Source organism: Rhinatrema bivittatum, chromosome 2 (assembly GCF_901001135.1).
Source record: "Rhinatrema bivittatum chromosome 2, aRhiBiv1.1, whole genome shotgun sequence".
NCBI lineage: Eukaryota > Metazoa > Chordata > Amphibia > Gymnophiona > Rhinatrematidae > Rhinatrema > Rhinatrema bivittatum.
Window position 1 is genome coordinate 12,498,842 of NC_042616.1, and position 18,792 is coordinate 12,517,633.

The 18,792-nt window shown below is 46.5% G+C and overlaps 1 protein-coding gene across 3 annotated transcripts in view; it reads right to left on the reverse strand.

Annotated features, from left to right (window-relative positions):
• LOC115083556 (zinc finger protein 271-like) overlaps positions 1-18,792 on the reverse strand; it is a 79,878-nt gene that overhangs the window by 19,625 nt on the left and 41,461 nt on the right. The window lies entirely within an intron of this gene.

The window sequence follows — 18,792 nt, forward strand, 5'->3', positions numbered from 1 at the left end:
AGAACAAAACCCGAAATTTAAAGAAGAAACCTAATGAAGACGAGCCTCGCACTGCTGCGGTGATACCCTCGGGTCCCTCCCCCAGTTGAGTTTCCCGAGGTGATTTCCGTGGTCCCTTGGAGGTGAGCCTCGGTCCGGCGGCCGATTCGCGGTGGGGACCTAGCCCCCGAAGCCTCGGGCGCGGCGTAGAGGCAGCCTCGGTCCGGCGGCCGATTCGCGGCGGGGACCTAGCCCCCGAAGCCTCGGGCGCGGCGTAGAGGCAGCCTCGGTCCGGCAGCCGATTCGCAGCGGGGACCTAGCCCCCGAAGCCTCGGGTGCGGCGTAGAGGCAGCCTCGGTCCGGCAGCCAATTTGCGGCGGGGACCTAGCCCCCGAAGCCTCGGGTGCGGCGTAGAGGCAGCCTCGGTCCGGCGGCCGATTCGCGGTGGGGACCTAGCCCCCGAAGTCTCGGGCGCGGCTGAGAGGCAGCGGGTGCACCCTCGAGCGCGGCGGTGAAGGTAGTTGCCCTCTCCCCCCACGGCCAGAGACCGCCCAGAACGAAACCGGGGAGCGCCGAAGACAAGGTAAGGTAGAAATCTTCTCTTCATCCGGTCTCCGAGGATCGAGGAGGAGCGCAGGTCACCGATCAAGACCTGCGCCACCGGGTTGATTCGCCCAAGCAGGCCCCGGTTTTCAAGGGTCTACCCACGTGGAGACCCTCCGTGGAGGTCGCCATATTGCTCTCTGTCTGTTAACATTAAAGACGGTGTTCTTGCTGGCCGTGTGGTCGGCCCGATGCATCTCAGAGCTACAAGCACTGTCCTGCCGTGAGCCGTTCTTCAGACTCTCCCTGGGGTCCATCCAACTATGCACAGTCCCCTCCTTCCTCCACAAAGTGGTCTCACACTTCCACCTTACCAATGATGGATGGCTTGAAGAATTCGGAAGAAGCCCGTAGTCTTCGCCACCTCAACATCGGCAGACTCCTATCCAGATACCTGGAAAGGTCGGAACCAGTACGAAAGACGGACCACCTTTTCGTCCTTCACAGCGGAAAGAGGCAAGGGGAAGCGGCCTCGCGGGCAACCATTGCCCGCTGGATCAAGGAAGTCATCAAGGCGGCCTACGTAGAAGCAGGAAAGCCACCACCTCTACAAGTCAAGGCCCATTCTACCAGAGCCCAGGCGGTGTCCTGGGCAGAAACTAGAATGCTGTCCCCTGCCGAGATCTGCAGGGCGGCAACGTGGTCCTCCCTCCATACCTTCTCCAGATTCTACCGTCTGGATGTGCAGGCTCAGGAGGACATGGCATTTGCAAGAGCAATCCTAAGCGGGCCACGGGCAGCCTCCCACCCGGTTCGGGAGTAGCTTTTATACATCCCATTGGTCCTGAGTCCATCTGCTACACACTAGGAAATGGAGAAATTACTTACCTGATAATTTCGTTTTCCTTAGTGTAGACAGATGGACTCAGCATCCCACCCTTGGCTGCCGTTATGCATGGTTTTCAATGAAGTACGGGTAAGCCATGTTTTAACTTACCTAGAGCATCCACCCTGCCAGGTGTCGACGCTTTCCGGTGTAGTACACTGGCGGTCGCCAGCTATAGTCAATCAAGCAGTTCAAGTTACTCAAGTTAATCAAGTTTTAAACGTTATTAACAAGTTAATTAAGTTAACCATATGATGAAGTTAATCAGTCAGTCAGTCACACATATATCCACAATGCTTTGCAAGGAAGAATACTGAAGAGCTGCACTTCCTGCAGGGGTATATGCACTAGGGGCTGACATCAGATTGAAATCTGATCCGTCTCCAACTGCTAACAGGAGTGCACTATACCCATTGGTCCTGAGTCCATCTGTCTACACTAAGGAAAACGAAATTATCAGGTAAGTAATTTCTCCATTAATGAACTTCTCCAGGAATTCGTCCAAACCTTTTATAAACCCAGCTACACTAAGTGTCCTAAGCACATGCTCTAGCAACGAATTCCAGAGCTTAATTGTGCATTGGAAAATACTTTTCTCCAGTTTGTTTTAAATTTGCTACTTTTAACTTCATGGAGTGCCAAGGGGGAGCAATTTTAGGCAGCAGGGTTTCAGGGCTGGCCTCACAGTCTGGGACAGTGGCAGCACTAGATGCACTAGGTGCTTGCCTAAAGTTCTACAGTTTTTAGGGCGACAGCAGCAGCAGGACTGGATCAGGCTGGCAGAAGCTAAGGCCCAAACCTTGCTGTATCAGTGAGAGCGAGCTCCCTGTTGCTTCTTCTGCCACCCTTGCCCAAATGGTTGTCTCCTATTGTAGTGGCTTTCAGTAGCGCCGTAACCCAACTTCATGGCAGCTCTGATACTGCCACCTGTGCTCCCAGAACCACATTTGAAATTGTGGGAATGGGCAAGAACACTCCAGGAGCTGGGGGAGGGTGGGGGGTTGGGAGATAGAGGAAGTTACATTTTCTGGGGCTGGAGAGGGAGTGAATGCATGGCTGAAGTCTTACATAGGGTATCTCATACCCTTGCACTGGCCCTACTGCCCCAACCCTGTTCTTCCAGTAAAAAAAAACACCTTCATAAGCATTTTCCCCTAAATAAGAACATAAGTTGCCAAACTGGGTTAGACAGAGGATCCATCAAGCCTAACAACCTGTTTCCAACAGTGGCCAATCAAGATTACCAATACCCAAACATTAAATAGATCCCATTCTACTAATGCCAGTAATAAGCATGATTAAGAGTGGTTTATTGACTTCTCCAGGAACTTATCCAAATCTTTTTTAAACCCAGCTAAACTGCTTTAACCACATCCTCTGGTAATAAATTTCAGAGCTTAATTGTTCATTGAGTGAAAAATACTTTTTCTCTGATTTGTTTTAAATGTGCTACTTGCAAGCTTCTAGTGCTATTATCTGAAAGTGTAAATAACCAATTCAGATTTATTCCTTAAAGGCCTTTAATGATTTTATAGACCTCAGCTGTCTCTTCTCCAAGCTAAAGAGCCCTAATCTCTTTAACCTTTCCTCATAGGGGAGCCGCCAGTCCAGTCCCTTTATCATTTTAGTCGCCCTTCTCAGTAGTCGGATACAACTATATCTTTATTGAGACTGGAATTGCACACAGATTCAAGGAGTGGTCTCACCATAGAGCATTATGACATTTTCCATTTTATTCACCATTCCCTTCTTAATAATTCCTAACACTGTTTGCTTTTTGCATTGTATGCTTTTGACTGTCACAGCATACTGAGTTGACAATCTCAATGTATTATTCACTATAATGCCGTTTTTTTCCCCTGCGTGGTAACTCCTAATATGGAACCTAACATTGTATAACTATACCATGGGTTATTTTTCCCTATATGCATCACCTTGCACTTGTCCACATTAAATTTCACCTACCATACAAACGATCAATCTTCCAGTCTCGCATGGTCCTCCTGCATTTTATCACAATCTGCATGAGATTTAACTACTCTGAATAATTTTGTGTCATCTGCAAATTTGTTCACCTTGCTTGTCGTACCCCTTTCTAGATCATTTATAAATATATTAAAAAGCACCAGTCCAAGTACAGATCCCTGAGGCACTCCACTGTTTACCTTTTTCCACTGATAAAACAGACCATATAATACTACTCTGTTTCCTGTCTTTTAACCAACTTGCAGTCCACAAAAGGATATCACCTCCTATCCCATGACTTTTTAATTTTCTTAGACGCCTCTCATGTCAAATACCTTCTAAAAATCCAAATACACTACACTTACTGGTTCACCTTTATCCACATGTTTATTAACCCCTTAAAAAATGTACCAAATTTGTGAGGCAAGACTTCCTTTGGGTAAATCCATGTTGGCTATGTCTCATTAAATCATGTCTACCTATATGTTTGGGGATTTTGTTCTTTGGAATAGTTTCCAGGATTTTTTCCAGCACTGAAGGCAGGCTCACAGGTCTATAGTTTTCTGGATCCCTCCTTGAGCCCTTTTTAAGTATTGGGGTACATTGGCCACCCTCTAATCTTCAGGTATGATGGTTGAATTTAATAATAGCTTACAAATTACTTGAATTGATCTGAAATTTCATTTTTTAGTTCTTTCAGAATCCTGGCATATATACCATCTGGTCCGGGTGATTTGCTACTCCTCAGTTTGTCAATTTGGCCTACTACATCTTCCAGGTTCACAATGATTTGGTTCAGTTCATCTGAATCATCACCCTTGAATACCATCTCCAGAACTGATATCTCCCCAACATCCTCGTTAGTAAACACGGAAGCAAAGAATTTGTTTAGTCTTTCTGCGATGGCCTTATCTTCCCTAAGTGCCCCTTAAATCCCTTCATCAACTAATTGTTCAATTGATTCCCTCGCATGCTTCCAGTTTTGGATATATTTTAAAAAGGTTTTATTATGAATTTTTGCCTCTACAGCCAATTTCATTTCAAATTCTCTCTTCACCTGTCTTATCAATGTTTTATGCTTAACTTGACAATGCTTATGTTTTATCCTGTTTTCTTCAGATGGATCCTTCCGATTTTTGAAGGATTTTTTTTGGCTAAAATAGCCTCTTTCCCCTCACCTTTTAACCATGCCAGTAATCGTTTTGCTTTCCACCTTTCTTAATGCGTGGAATACATCTGGACTGCGCGTCTAGGATTGTATTTTTAAACAATGTACAAGCCTGTTGAACACTTTTAACCTTTGTAGCTGCACCTTTCAGTTTCTTTCTAACTATTTTCCTCATTTTATCAGTTTCCCTTTTGAAAGTGTAGTGCTAGAGCCGTGGATTTACATATTGTCCCCCTTCCAGTCATGAATTCAAATCTGATCGTTAATTTCATTATTGCCAAGTGGCCTCTCCACCGTTACCTCTCACATGAAATCCTATGTCCCACTAACAATTAGATCTAAAATAGCTTCCATTCTTGTTGGTCCCTGAACCAATTGCTCCATAAAGCTATCATTTATTCCATCCAGGAACGTTATCTCTCTAGCGTGTCCCGATGATACATTTACCCAGTCAATATTGGGGTAATTGAAGTCTCACAAAAAGACGTCGCAAAAACCAAAAGTTTTAAAAAAATTTTTGTGCATAGAATTTATCTAGAAATGTGGACCATCATACCACCCTTGGTTGATTTAGGCAGTAAGCCACGCTTTCAACCACAACGGGTCATGTTTAATCATCGGTCCAATAAAGTCTTTTGAATTACTTCAATTCACTGCTTTATTAAATTTTCTCTTTTTCTCTTTTTTTCTTGTTCATTTATGATAAAATATTTTTGACGGTATTAGAGTAAATATATTTGAAGCGGAATTTCCTTACTTGTACGGAGCGCCGCCGCGCTTCCAAACCTTTATCTTCAATGCTGCCGTACTTTATAGGCGCAGATACTCCAATGGTTGTATTTGAATAGATGAAATGAACTTCCGATAAAGGGTGCTCATACAACTAAGAGCTCCTGTAGTCCGACGTACGTTTCGCGGTTGCGCTGCTTCAGGGACTATGTCCTGATCGGAAAGTTGTAGTATCTGAACTTGAAAAAGTGCAAGGTTAATTCCCGCTAAAATCACTTCAGTATTTAAATGCCTTAATATTTGCTTCCGTATAATTCATACGGTGTTTAATGCCTATGGAAATGACAATAGATATGATACCACATGTATTTTTTGCACAAACACTTCTCAACATAAAATATGCACTTTCCCAATGGATTACAAAACGGACATGGTTACAGTCTTCTCTTACCGCATTCAGTCGCCTAATCCTCTTACCGGCGTTCTGCTGAATTGCCGCGAGATCTGGCATGATTTTATAGAATCACCCTACTGCACCTGTGTGCAGAAGGGTACTGAGCCATACCTTGCTCCTGGCTTAAATTGAGGAGTTGCTTGATGGTGAGCATCATAGTATCTTTTGGCCCGATGTCCTGCCTTATGAAGAAGATCCTTGGTTTGAGCCAAGAGTTGATGAATCTCATCAGCGGTAGCTTGGGCTACTGGTGACGTGCCAGACAATGGTATAGGACGTGGTGGAAGTGGCTGATGGCCATAAACAATTTGAAAAGGAGTGGATCCTGTAGCAGATGCCGGATGTGAGTTCAAGAAAAATAAGACGTGCTATGTAGGAGAATCCTGATTGTGATCAAGTATGTACCTTCATACGTAGCTGAAAATGATAGCTATCGTGTCTGTGAGCCAATTACTCTGAGGCTTCAAAAATCATTAGGTACCTTGATCATTTACAGATGGTGATTTTTTCACTCATATAACTATTGGTTTTGACTTGTCTGCTTGCACTCACTGATGCGGAGAAAATGATTTTTTCATATGTTACTGTATGCCACTTATCTTTTGTTGTCCGATGGACACAACTGAATGAGGTAAACTCTGGCGAAGATTTGTAAAGCCTTTATAAATGGCTTAGGATGTGAGTTCAAGGCTTAGGATGTGAGTTCAATGGCTTAGGATGTGAGCTCAAGGCATATTCTGCCCATGGTAGTAACTCCACTCAATCATTCTGCCTGGAGTTGACATAGGCACGTAAAAGAAGAAAGCATTGGAGTACCTCATTTCTTGGGAGGCATTAAGGACCAGAGGAAAACAGCTGGGAACCTGCCATCAACATTTTGAATAAAGTCATGATACACCAGTTCCATCGTACTCATCCTCAGAAGCCAACCCCCCCTGGGAGGGGCCCTAAGAAGGGGGTACTGTTGCGCCTGTCGGTCACAGACAGCTGCGACCTTTGCTGCTCACCTCTTTGCTACCCACAGTTCCTAGTCTGGGGAGAATGGCCGCCTCTGCCTCACCACGCCGACCTCCATGGTGTTCCCGGGACAGCATTGGCGCTCCTGGCAGCCATCTTTCTTCTGGGGTTACCTAAGGCGCATGCGCGCCTGCCCCCGTTTTGACCATGTCATGGCGGGAACCTCAGGGGTGTCCCCACCGCATGACGTCATCCGCTCACAATACTTAAACCCAGCTGACCTTCCAAGCTATGAGTTAGCAAGGATTCCCATCCTGCTTAATTCCGCCATTCTGAGACTTCGCTTCACTGTTCCTGGCTAAATGTTCTCGGTACCCGCTCCTCGGGGTCCTTGTCGCACTCAGGGCTATCCACTCCTCGGTGAGCCATTTCCTTTCGCCTCACTTCCACTACCCCATGAGTCTCTTCGACGTTCCTTCACCGGACATATGGTGCTTTCCACTACGGCTACCATGTCTGCTCTGAGTGAGTACTGGATCTGCTCTACATCTCTGCTTCGCTCTCTGTGTGGATTCTCAGGTTACCCCGCTCTGAGGACCACTACCGGATCCATACTGTCTTGTGCAGACCTTTACCATCTACCTCCGGCCTACCCCGCATATGGACCACTACCGGATACATTCTGCACATAACGTCTGCAAGGAGAAATATCCTCCGGGTTATCCCGTGCTGCGGACCACTACCGGAGACAGCCTACACTACGCTTCTACAAGAGGAGGTTTCCTCCGGGTTACCCCGCGCTGCGGACCACTACCGGAGAGACCAGCTTGCAGACCACCAACTCAAGACTGATTCCTTTTTTTTTTTTATTGATAATTTTAAGGTAACAGAATATTGATACAAAACAGTGAGTTATGGCTAATACAATGAGAAACCATACACAAAATAAACTTTCAAAAAGAATGTATAATACAATATAAGGAACTGCAGAGTATCTACCGTCAACGACTGCAATAAACAATAAACTTTATCCTGTTACATGTGAGTTTTGTCTTTATGTCCAGAACTCCCTCCCCCCCCCCCCCCCCCCCCCCCCCCCCACATACACACACTAGAATGATAGGGTATCAGCCATAACGACTAACGACTACTAAGCGCTACTAGGTAGCAATCTGCTGCATTTGCAGGTTATCCATGGTTGCCATTGGGTGTCAAATTTAGACATTTGATTATGTCTCACTGCAGTTAATTTGTTTAAATAACAGACCTTTATCAGTCTCGTCTGCACTTGCCTCAAGGAAGGAGCATCTACCTGTTTCCATTGGTAGGCTATTTCTGCCCGTGCTGCCAAAAGCTTTTGGCGGATAAGATACATAGACGGGTATGTTGGTGATGTTGCTGAGAGATTAATAGAAAGAAGGCCGGGTCCCTGTTAATACGGACACCGACTACCTCGTAGATCAGCTGTGTTATACCATCCCAGTAATGTTTCATTATAGGACATTCCCACCACATGTGTAGATAAGACCCCTCAGCCCCACACTCTCTCCAGCAGGGTCTGCTAGGCTTGGGTAAAATCTGTGTAACTTGACAGGGGTGATGTGCCATCGATAAAGCATCTTGTTCTATTAAAGCTGGCGAGACTGAGCATTTCCTGATGGATATGAAACAACGGGACCACGGTGGCGGGGTTATAGTAATGTGAAGATCCTTTTCCCAGTGGTTGATATGTGCTGGGGGATGTGAAAGATCAGCGTTGAAGAAAGCATATATCCGAGATATCAACCTTTTAAGTGTCCCTGCTTGGTCACAATAGCCTTCAAACAGTGATTTCCCCCCTGGTTAAATCCGTTTGAACATATTTCTGGGATAGATAGTGCCGCAGTTGGCAATAAAAGTAATGATCCGAGGCAGGTAAATTGTATTTTTGCCTGAGCTCTGAAAAATCCATTAACTTACCGCTGTACCAAAGATGCTCTAAGCGAGAACATCCTTATCTCCCCATCTCACTGCCCTGCTTCTAGAGGCACCAGGCGGAAAATCTGGAGTCCTAGGGAAATATTGCCTGTGACCCACCAATAAAGTCTTCCATTGGTCCCATAATTTCAATGTGAGAGCGACCGAGGGGATGGCTCCCGTGTCTTTCTGTCTGTCCTTACTTGGTAGCCATACTTGGGAGGCAGGTGACATCCCGCGTAGCAGGTCCGTTTCCAACCGCACCCAGCGCTTATTTGTCCCCTGGTTATGCCAATCAATTACCCTGCGCAGTTGGGATGCGACATAATAGCATTGAAGACATGGATCACTCAGACCTAGAAACAATGCAGCCCTGCTCACTGGAGGTGGGCATCTTATTTTTTATTAATTATATTTTTATTCATTTTCAACCATTACTACAAGTACAATCCACAAATAATCAAAATAAATTTACAAAGCATCAAATTTTAACCTATGAAGTATTCCTCATATTTTCACTTAAATGAATGTATAATATTTTAGGCAAAATAAAGTAATCGGGGCTTGTAAAAAGCGGTAAAGGAAATTAATTACATTTGCTATCCTAGCAACTTAGCTGGCTGGCAGTACAGTGGCCTCTTTCTACAATGCATCCAACTTATCAGTAATTTCTTACGGGTGGCCTTCCAAAAACTTATGCACATCTGCAGGTTCAAAGAAAACATATCTATTTTCTTTCTATGTCAATATACATTTGCAGGGATATTTAACAACAAATTTACCACCTCCTCTTTCTACTTCAGATTTCTTCCTCCTCTCTTGCGTAGTTCTCGATAAGTCAGGATAGACCCATATCTTGGCACCATAAAACAATTTTAATCTATTGCGCATAAAGTGTTTAAACACCAGCTCGCTGTCTGTTATCATGGTAAATGAGACAAATAATGTTCTTCTCTGTTTAATATCAGTTTCTGAAGGTGGTGGGCATCTTAAACTGAAATAGTTTCCGTTGTCATCTCCGAAAGGTGAGATCAGGCACTGCGATGGGTAGTGTCTGAAACAGGTATCCTAATCTAGGTAGAATATTCATTTTAATAGCGGCAATTCTACCAAGCCAGGATAAATCCGTACGTTCCCACTTTTGAAGGGCCACAAGAATTTTCCCCCACAATCCCTCATAATTTATTTTATACAAGTCAGCAAGGTTGGGGCCTATTTTCACTCCGAGGTATTTTAATGCGGTTTGTACGATTTTAAAAGGAAACTTCTTTTTAATCTGCCGTAGGTGGTCGCCAGGGAGGGTGACATTCAGAAGTTCAGATTTATCCATGTTCAGTTTGCACCCAGAAACCACACTAAAAAGTTTAATCTCCTCTATCAACGGCCCTAGGGAATGAGTCGGCTGGGCTATAGTGAACAAGCTGTCATCCGCAACCATCGTGAGTTTGTAACCATACCCTCCTACAGAGATCCCCTTTATCTCCGCCTCCCCTCGAATTTTCATGGCCAGGGGCTCTAAATATAGCGCGAAGAGTAGGGGTGACAAGGGGCAGCCCTGCCCAGTGCCCCGTTCAATCCCAAAGGATTTTGAATATCCCCCAGTTACCTTAATACAGGCACTAAGGGAGGAGTAAAGCCTTTTTTTTTCAGAATCATTTTTATTTCCAGGACATACAAGTCAGGACACCAAGGTGAGCAAAAAGCAAGAACAATAAACTGTGGGACAACGTCCAACACTCAGGAGTCCAACCTGCACGCCCTTTTCTTCAGTTAGGGGCAGATTTTCAGAGCCCTGCTCGCGTAAATCCGCCCAAAACCGGGCGGATTTACGCGAGCAAGGCCCTGCGCGCCGGGAAGCCTATTTTACATAGGCCTCCCGGCGCGCGCAGAGCCCCGGGACCCGCGTAAGTCCCGGGGTTCTCCGAGGGGGGCGTGTCGGGGGGCGGGCCCGGTCGTCGCGGCGTTTCGGGGGCGTGTAGGCAGCGTTTTGGGGGCGGTCCGGGGGCGTGGCTACGGCCCGGGGCGCTCCGGGGGCGTGGCCGCGCCCTCCGTACCCGCCCCCAGGTCGCAGCCCGGCGCGCAGGAGGCCCGCTGGCGCGCGGGGATTTACGCCTCCCTCCGGGAGGCGTAAATCCCCCGACAAAGGTAAGGGGAGGGTTTAGACAGGGCCGGGCGGGTGGGTTAGGTAGGGGAAGGGAGGGGAAGGTGAGGGGAGGGCAAAGGAAAGTTCCCTCCGAGGCCGCTCCGATTTCGGAGCGGCCTCGGAGGGAATGGGGGTAGGCTGCGCGGCTCGGCGCGCGCCGGCTATACAAAATCCATAGCCTTGCGCGCGCCGATCCAGGTTTTTAGCAGATACGCGCGGCTCCGCGCGTATCTACTAAAATCCAACGTACTTTTGTTTGCGCCTGGAGCGCAAACAAAAGTAGGCTATTCGCGCGCCTTTTAAAATCCACCCCTTAGAGCGCAACCACAAACACAACACATCCCCCCTACAAATGTAACCCATACACACACCCACATTCATACTTCACACACCCTTCAGTCCCTAATGAGTCCCCCGCCTTCCCTCGGGAGTCAAAGTAATAGAGACCCTACGGCCTCGTAGAGAAAGTGCACCGGTAGTGTCCACAGTGCTACCAGAGAAGGTGAAGGGTGCAGTGTCGCTATTAAGAGTCAGCGCCAGGCTGTTTGATATCCAGTTGCTGTTAAACCGGTTTGTATATCCTGGGGTAGTAGAAGGAAGCAGGCAGACCAATAGTCACAATAAGATTTATCATACGGGCGTGAGTGTGCGAGAACGGCAAGGCTCTCCATTTGCATAGCCGAGGCAAGTCGAAGGTGCCAGGCGTGAAGTGCAGGACATGTGGCCGGTTCGATCCATGGAGCTAGTATCGTGCGGCAGGCTAGAAGGATGGCGGTGCGTCCAAACCTGTCCATTACCCCATCTACCGCAACTACGCTTCCCGGTAGCCCGGCCAAAAGAAGACGGCCGGACCTTCGGAGATTAATCCGTAAGCATTGGGCTATGAGTGTGAAGACCCCATCCCAAAATACTTGCAAGGTCGAGCAATTGAAAAGTCTGTGAGCCAGAGTGCCCAAGTCCAAGCCGCATTTAATACACTGAACAGATGGCAAGCGGCCCATTCAATATCGTAGCACATCATCACAGATAAGATGGTGTAAGATGTGGCTGGCCCACAATCAACAGTATATCATCTGCAAATAGCGCTATTTTCATTTGATGCCTCCCAATACGAAGGCCCCAAAACTCCTTGTCCTGGCGAAGGTGAATAGCTAGGGGCTCCAGGGCTAACACAAATAAAAGGGGGGACAGGGGACATCCCTGGCGGACCCCACAGTATAGGGGAAAGGGTTCAGTCAACACGCCATTAATCAGAATCTTGGCACTGGGGCCCGCATACAAGGCCTGAGCCAAGTCAGAAAATTCCCCTCAAAGCCATCATTTTGTAAACCCCAGAAAGATACTCCCAGGAGAGAGAGTCGAAAGCCTTTGCGGCATCTAGACTCAAAATAAGGGCCCCGACACGAGGATGGTAGCTCAAGGCCGCAATCCGTTGCCAAACGTTTTTAAGCCCCTGACGTCCCCGGATAAATCCGGTTTGATCAGAGTGTATAAGGGTAGGGAGAATCACGCTCAGCCGGGCTGCCAACACTGCTGTGAATATCTTTACATCATTGTTTCTCAAGGAGATGGGGCGGTAAGAACCCACCTCCTGGGGATCTTTCCCAGGCTTGGGGAGCAGGATTATGGTGGGACTGGTTTTCTGCTGCGCTAACCGCCTGTCCCAAGAGTAGGCCATTAAGGTATTTCCCTAGGACAAGGAGCACTGGGAACTTTTAAGATCTTATAAAAATTCAGGACCCAGGCCGTCAGGTCCCGCCGCCTTTCCGGGCTTCAAGCCGTGAATGACCGCATGGAGTTCCCTATCTCGAATAGGGGCCATTCAACCACAGCTGGTGATCATGTGTCAGCCTGGGCCAAGAAAAAGCTTTAAGGAACTGAGAGGATGCTTCTAAACTGCTAGGTTTTGCCGCGTATAAGCCCCGGTAGTATCTAAAGATCTCTCAGCAATATCCGACACCGTAGATTTAGGGACCCCCCTCCCATCCTTTATACAGGTAATAAGCGACTTAGGCCCCCTCGCCTTGATCAGCCGCGCCAGCAGCTTACTGGGCCGGTTCCCATGTTGATGGAGTTGAAATTTATAGTAACAGAGAGGCTTCGAGGCCTCTGGGGCAGCAGAGTATTTAGCCTTTCTTTAATGCCATAAACTATCTGTTTAGTGGCGGCCGACACGGCTTGCATGTGCCGTAATTGGGCTCGTTTAAGGTCAGCAGTGAGGGCCAAAATCTCCTGGTTAGGCTTTTTGTTTTGGGTCACAACGTAAGCAGTAATAGCGCCCTCCTAACTGCCTTCCCTGCGTCCCAAAGCACAGCAGGGGAGACGTCCGCTTGTGAGTTATTGGGTATCTATTCCTCCCGCTGCTCAGTATTGATGAAAACCCCTATCCAGCATGAGACCCGGGGGCACGCGCCATGAAAAGGGGGGTTTCAGGGGAGGCCCAATCCCTATGCTTACCGGAAAGCGCTATCGCGGCTCCCCAGTCTAAGCCACCAGGATCAAAAAGAGTAGTAGCCACAGTCCGGCATGAAAATCTCGGCATACGCATGGTGCAACACTTTACATGATATACTCCCCCCCCCTTCTCCACCCATCCCCCTGCAACCATACACACATCTCTGCAAAACAGCCATTCATACCCATGAACTCCAAGAGGCACAGGCCACTAGCGCTCCCCCTTGGAGAGTACCGGCAGCCCCCTCTGACCTCCCCCCCCCCCAGCAGATCAAAAACACAGAAAGGTGAACAGTAACAACGAAATTTAACCAATTAATCTTGATAGACAACTGGAAAACAAGGGATGAACTGAGAACCCTTCCGCGGATAATAGAGGCCCATTCCAAACAAACGAGAGCCGGGACAGAGTTCAGGCCTTTCGTGGTTCCATCGCCCTCCGTCTCTCTGCGCAAATGGAGAGACTTAGGAACTTTCCCTCAACACAGAAGGAGATTCAAAAGTCAGTAAAGGGAACCCAGGCAGCACGTGGCATGTAACAGGAGTAATAGTAACCACGGGCCTACTGAACGCGGCAGGGCTGAAGTACGTCTTGTCTGTAGTATTCCACATTCTCAGTATCTCCAGACCGGAGAAGTCAGATGCTCACGCAGGGCCCTCTGGTGTCAGAGTGGTTAGGAAGTGAGACGCTTCCTCCTTGGTAGTCAGGAACAGTGTCTGATTTGCGTGCTGTATGCGCAGCCACGCCAGATAGAGCAGTGTGAAAGTGATTCCACATTTATGAAGCTCTGTACACGCCAGCACTTAACGCTGTACAGTTACCACAGCCAAGAAATCATTGAAAAGAAATATTCTACTGCCCAAGAACTCCAGGACAGGATGTTTCCTATATTCTCTCATGATATGAACTTTATGACTCCAATTCAGAATGCGGTCCATCACAGGACGCGAGCATCCTCCCACCTCGTGCGTCTGTCCCATCCTGTGGACCCACGAGCTGTGCCAGGCCCAATTTATTTGGAAGCCAGTCCTCCAAGAATACATACATTTCAGGATCTGACACCGATTCCGGCAAGCCCACGATTCGAAGATTATTGCAGCGATTTCTATTTTCTTGATTCACTATCCTCTCTAGTACAGTATTTTGTTGATTAAGCAAAAGCTGTACCTGCTGTTCCGAGGCCACGAGGCGATCATCTTGTTCCCCCACGCGCTGCTCCATACCGTCCAGCCTCTTTGCCTGGCCCTCTACTGCACCCTTTACATCATCCATGGCCGTTTGTATTTTTGTTAGTCTGTTGTCGAGAGCCGCGGAGACTCTCGACGAGATCTGGAGCAGCACGTCTTCAGAGATAGACGCTAGCTGTTTTGGGCTGTTGGCCCCGGCCGCTGTAGCAGTGCCGGCACGGCGATGGCACATACCGCGTTTCCCGGCGCCGATTTCGCCCGGAGACACGGCGTTTCAACGCTCCAGGCGAGAAGGACCCTGCCGGTTGCCACCGGGTGTACAGGGAATCATTTTGCACGGTGATGATAAAGGATTTGGGGGAGAGGGTCGCGGAGCTCGTTCCTTAGGCTTCCACCGCGGGTGACGTCATCCCTGGAAGTCAGAGCCTCTTAATCCATGTTAAGAAATTACCCCCATTACCATTTTTTCTAAAACCAAAAATAAATATTCCCAATGGACCAAGTCAAACGCTTTTTCTGCATCTACTGTGAGTAAGATCATAGGAAGCTGAGGTGCCTTAGCATGACCTAGGATGTCTATTGCCCTTCTCACATTATCTGCTGCTAAGCGACCAGGCACAAAGCCGGTCTGATCTGGGTGGATCAGTAGGGTAGCTACCCTTCCCAAACTAGTTGCTAAGATTTTTAAATCCAAGTTTATTAAAGAGATGGGTCTATACAATCCACATTAAGTGTTGTCTGTACGCAGCTTAGCTAAGATAGTAATTCCTGCTTTGTTAGCATGAGTGGTAATTTGACCATCTTCCAATAGACTATTAAATGCTGCCACCAAAGTTTGAGATACCACCTTGGTCAGTTTTTTATAGAAGCAGGCTGTAAAGCCATCTATACCTGGTGATTTTCCCAATTTTAAATCTTTAATGGCTTGGAGTACCTCCAACTCTGTGATAGCTTGATTTAGTGTCCCAGCTCGAGATTCATCCAAACGAGGAAGTGGTATAACAGCTAAATAGTTTTATTTATTTATTTATATATTTATTTAAAGTTTTTATATACCGACATTCATCAAAGATATCACATCGGTTCACAGTGTAACAAGAACAGACGCCTGGGGCAGCATTTTTTTACATCGAACAGTATTCAGTTATAACACGGCAACAAGATAGTAATTAAGGGAAGGGGAAATAGTAGGGGAGATTTGAATATAGAACTGAACGATTAAGAACAATATATACAAATATATACATTATGAGCAGAGTACAAGGTATATTGGGCAATATTTGATATGAGATAGAGAGGGGGAGAAGGGGAGGAGGGTGGAGCGGCTGGACAGAGGGCAAGGAGGGCTTAGGTGTATGCTTTAGTGAAAAGCCAGTTTTATACGCCTTGTTTGGTGATATCAGATCTCCCAGTGTACAGTTGCTGATAAAACTGGGTAAATCGATTACATATACTATCATTGTCTGTGACCACCTCTCTGGTTTCCAACCGAATTTTCAGTATTTGATTATGAATCATCCTAACTCTCAATTTCCTAGCTAACTGGCTTCCTGCCTTATTACCCCCCTCGAAAAATACTTGTTTAGCTTTGTCCAATTGAAAGGCAACATCCTGTACAGATAAATCCTTTAATTCACTGCGTAAATGCTCTAGCTGTTGGCCCGTTCTAAAGTCTACTCCCCGCTTGTGTCCAGTTTCTAATTTACCACTCCTTTGTAGTATACTTAAACGTTTTTCATTTGTTTTTTTCTGCAAATATGATGCCCTTGCTATCAGTTTACCCCGAGCCACCGTTTTAAAGCATTCCCAAACTGTAGCTGATGTTACATCTTCAGTAGTATTTTCCTGTAAATATTGTGTCATTTCCCGTTCCAAAACGTCACAATATTCTTGGTCGTTTAGAAGGCTTTTAAGTCTCCAATATCGCTCCCCAGATTGAACCCCCAAGCCCTTTAGTGTGATCCAGATGGCAGCATGGTCTGACCAGGTTATGGGCGCTATCCCCGTATCCTGTACTTTATTCATCAGAGCTTTGTCAACTAAGAAATAGTCAATCCGGGAATAAGACTGGTGCACCTTAGAATAAAATGTATAGTTACAGTCAGTGGTAAGTAATAGACGCCATGCGTCAATTAAGTTCCATTCTTGCAGGAGGAATTTTAATTCCTTTCTGTTAGCTCCTGAATAACCACCAGGTCCCTACTAGACTCTAGGAACGGATATCTAGTCAAATTAAAATCACCTCCAATTAGGAGTTTGCCATCCACCCATTGCTTCATAGTAGTGGATAGTTGTATCAAGAATGGCCCTTGCCCAGAATTTGGTGCATACACGTTAATCAATGTATATATGGCCGAGCCCAACATAAATTTAAGGTTAAGGTATCGACCCTCGGTATCACGCACAACCGAGAGTACGTTCACAGTAACAGATTTAGCAAAAAGGATCCTTACCCCACCATATTTATTATCCTTAGTTGCCACTGAGAAATATTGATTGGGAAAATGGGTGGAGAACATTAATTTTTTGTATTTTTTCCTCAAATGTGTTTCCTGGCATAACAGGATATCTACCCGGTCCCAGACTGCATCTTGTAGTAGGCATTTTCTCTTACGTTGGGTATTTAGACCTTTAACATTCCAAGAACATATTTTGAGTTCTCCCATATTAGCAGCAAATTACATAGAACGCAATTCTGTCACCCACTGTACAAAGCACAAGATACACCATACCCCATATATACATAATGACAATCCTTCCGTTATATAGACACTCGTAGCCTCCCTAATAACTGCCCTACGATCCTGCTGTGGTGAGTCCCCACAAGGCTCCTCCCTGTGGGTGGAGTCAACTCTTGCCACAGTCTAAGGGCCCACTTTCTAGTTCAACACACACAGAACGTAACACTCCTAACCCTGCCCACAAAGCTGAATGGGGAAAGGGACCCTGTTACTGCTGCACTCGTTCACTATGCTCTGTGTATGGAAGTTGCAGAGCAAAAACCACTCTGAACCACTTAATGAGTGATGACACTCACCCCACGCACTGAGCCTGATGTCACCTTTGCCACCAGAAAAAAAACAGGTCTATTGTGTAACGCCACTTGCCATCCCTAACATTCACTCAGGGTAACCCTGTGGTCACTTGGAAGATCCCGCCAAGCACTGCCCAGGCCAGCCTACCCCAGCATGGCAATTTCTTATGTTCTTATACTGGTACCTGCCACCTGAATTCCTGCTTGCCTCTTGGCAAATTGCCCACCCACAAGCTATCCCCTGGTGGTTTCTAGGGACACTGAGGCCCCTCACAACAAGGGTCACACAGTTCCTAGTAATACACCCCCAGACCATCATTACAGATTATTGGGATCATTAGTTCAAGACAGGGAGAGCTAACAAACCAATACGTTTATTAAGAAAAAGTAGGAACAGTGACCAGATAAAAGATTTAAACTGTAAACAGAAATAGGCAAAAAAGGACGATACTGCAAAAGTTAACTGAACACTTTTCAATACTTAGCTGGGGAGGTCAGGAAAAAGGCTGTCCACTCTCGTTTGTTTGGAACGGGTCCACAGAAGCTGAAAGGGCCTCAGCACAGAGATCTTCTTCCTCTTCACTGCTAGCTGAGGCTGGAGAGTTCCAGAACCATCAGGGTAAGTTCTCTGTCTCCAGGGCCAATCAGGAAACACAGTATTAATAGTGAGCTTTCTGGCCAATGGCACTGCAGGGTGTGTTTCAGTGTTACATGTACTCAGGGCTGCTGGGATGTGAATGCTGATCAAGCCACCTTCAGTCAAGGCAGCATCCAAAGCCTCTGCCTGAACTATAGTGCAGCGGTCAAACACTACCTGCAAGCCAGCACACAGGGAATGAGCTCTCTGGGGAAAAGTGTCACATGGCAAAAAAATAAACTACAAATCATGCAAAACCCCCATGTTGCCAAAATCGCTACTTAGCTAAATAACATATTCAGCTAAGTAGCACTGCTCCGATCCACCCACTGCCCACCCATAACTTACTCAGCCATTGAACATAACTGGATATTCAGTAGCAGTAAGATAGATGGATAAGTCCTAATTATCCAGTTTTCTGACATCTGAATATCAACCTCCCCTGATTCTTATAGCTTATGTGATGGAAATGGAGAAGTTTTATTGTTCTTGCATCCAGCATTTTAATATCTTTATTAGGCCAGTCTTCTATTCCAAAACTATATGAAAGCATATTAACTGAATTTGGCTCCTGTGCAACTTTTCTGGTGGCTTGCAAAGTCTTCCTTTCTACTGAAGTTTTACCAGACACAGTACATTAACTTGATTTTCCTCCAGTATGAATTTTCTGATGCTGCATGAGTGATGTCTTCTGACTAA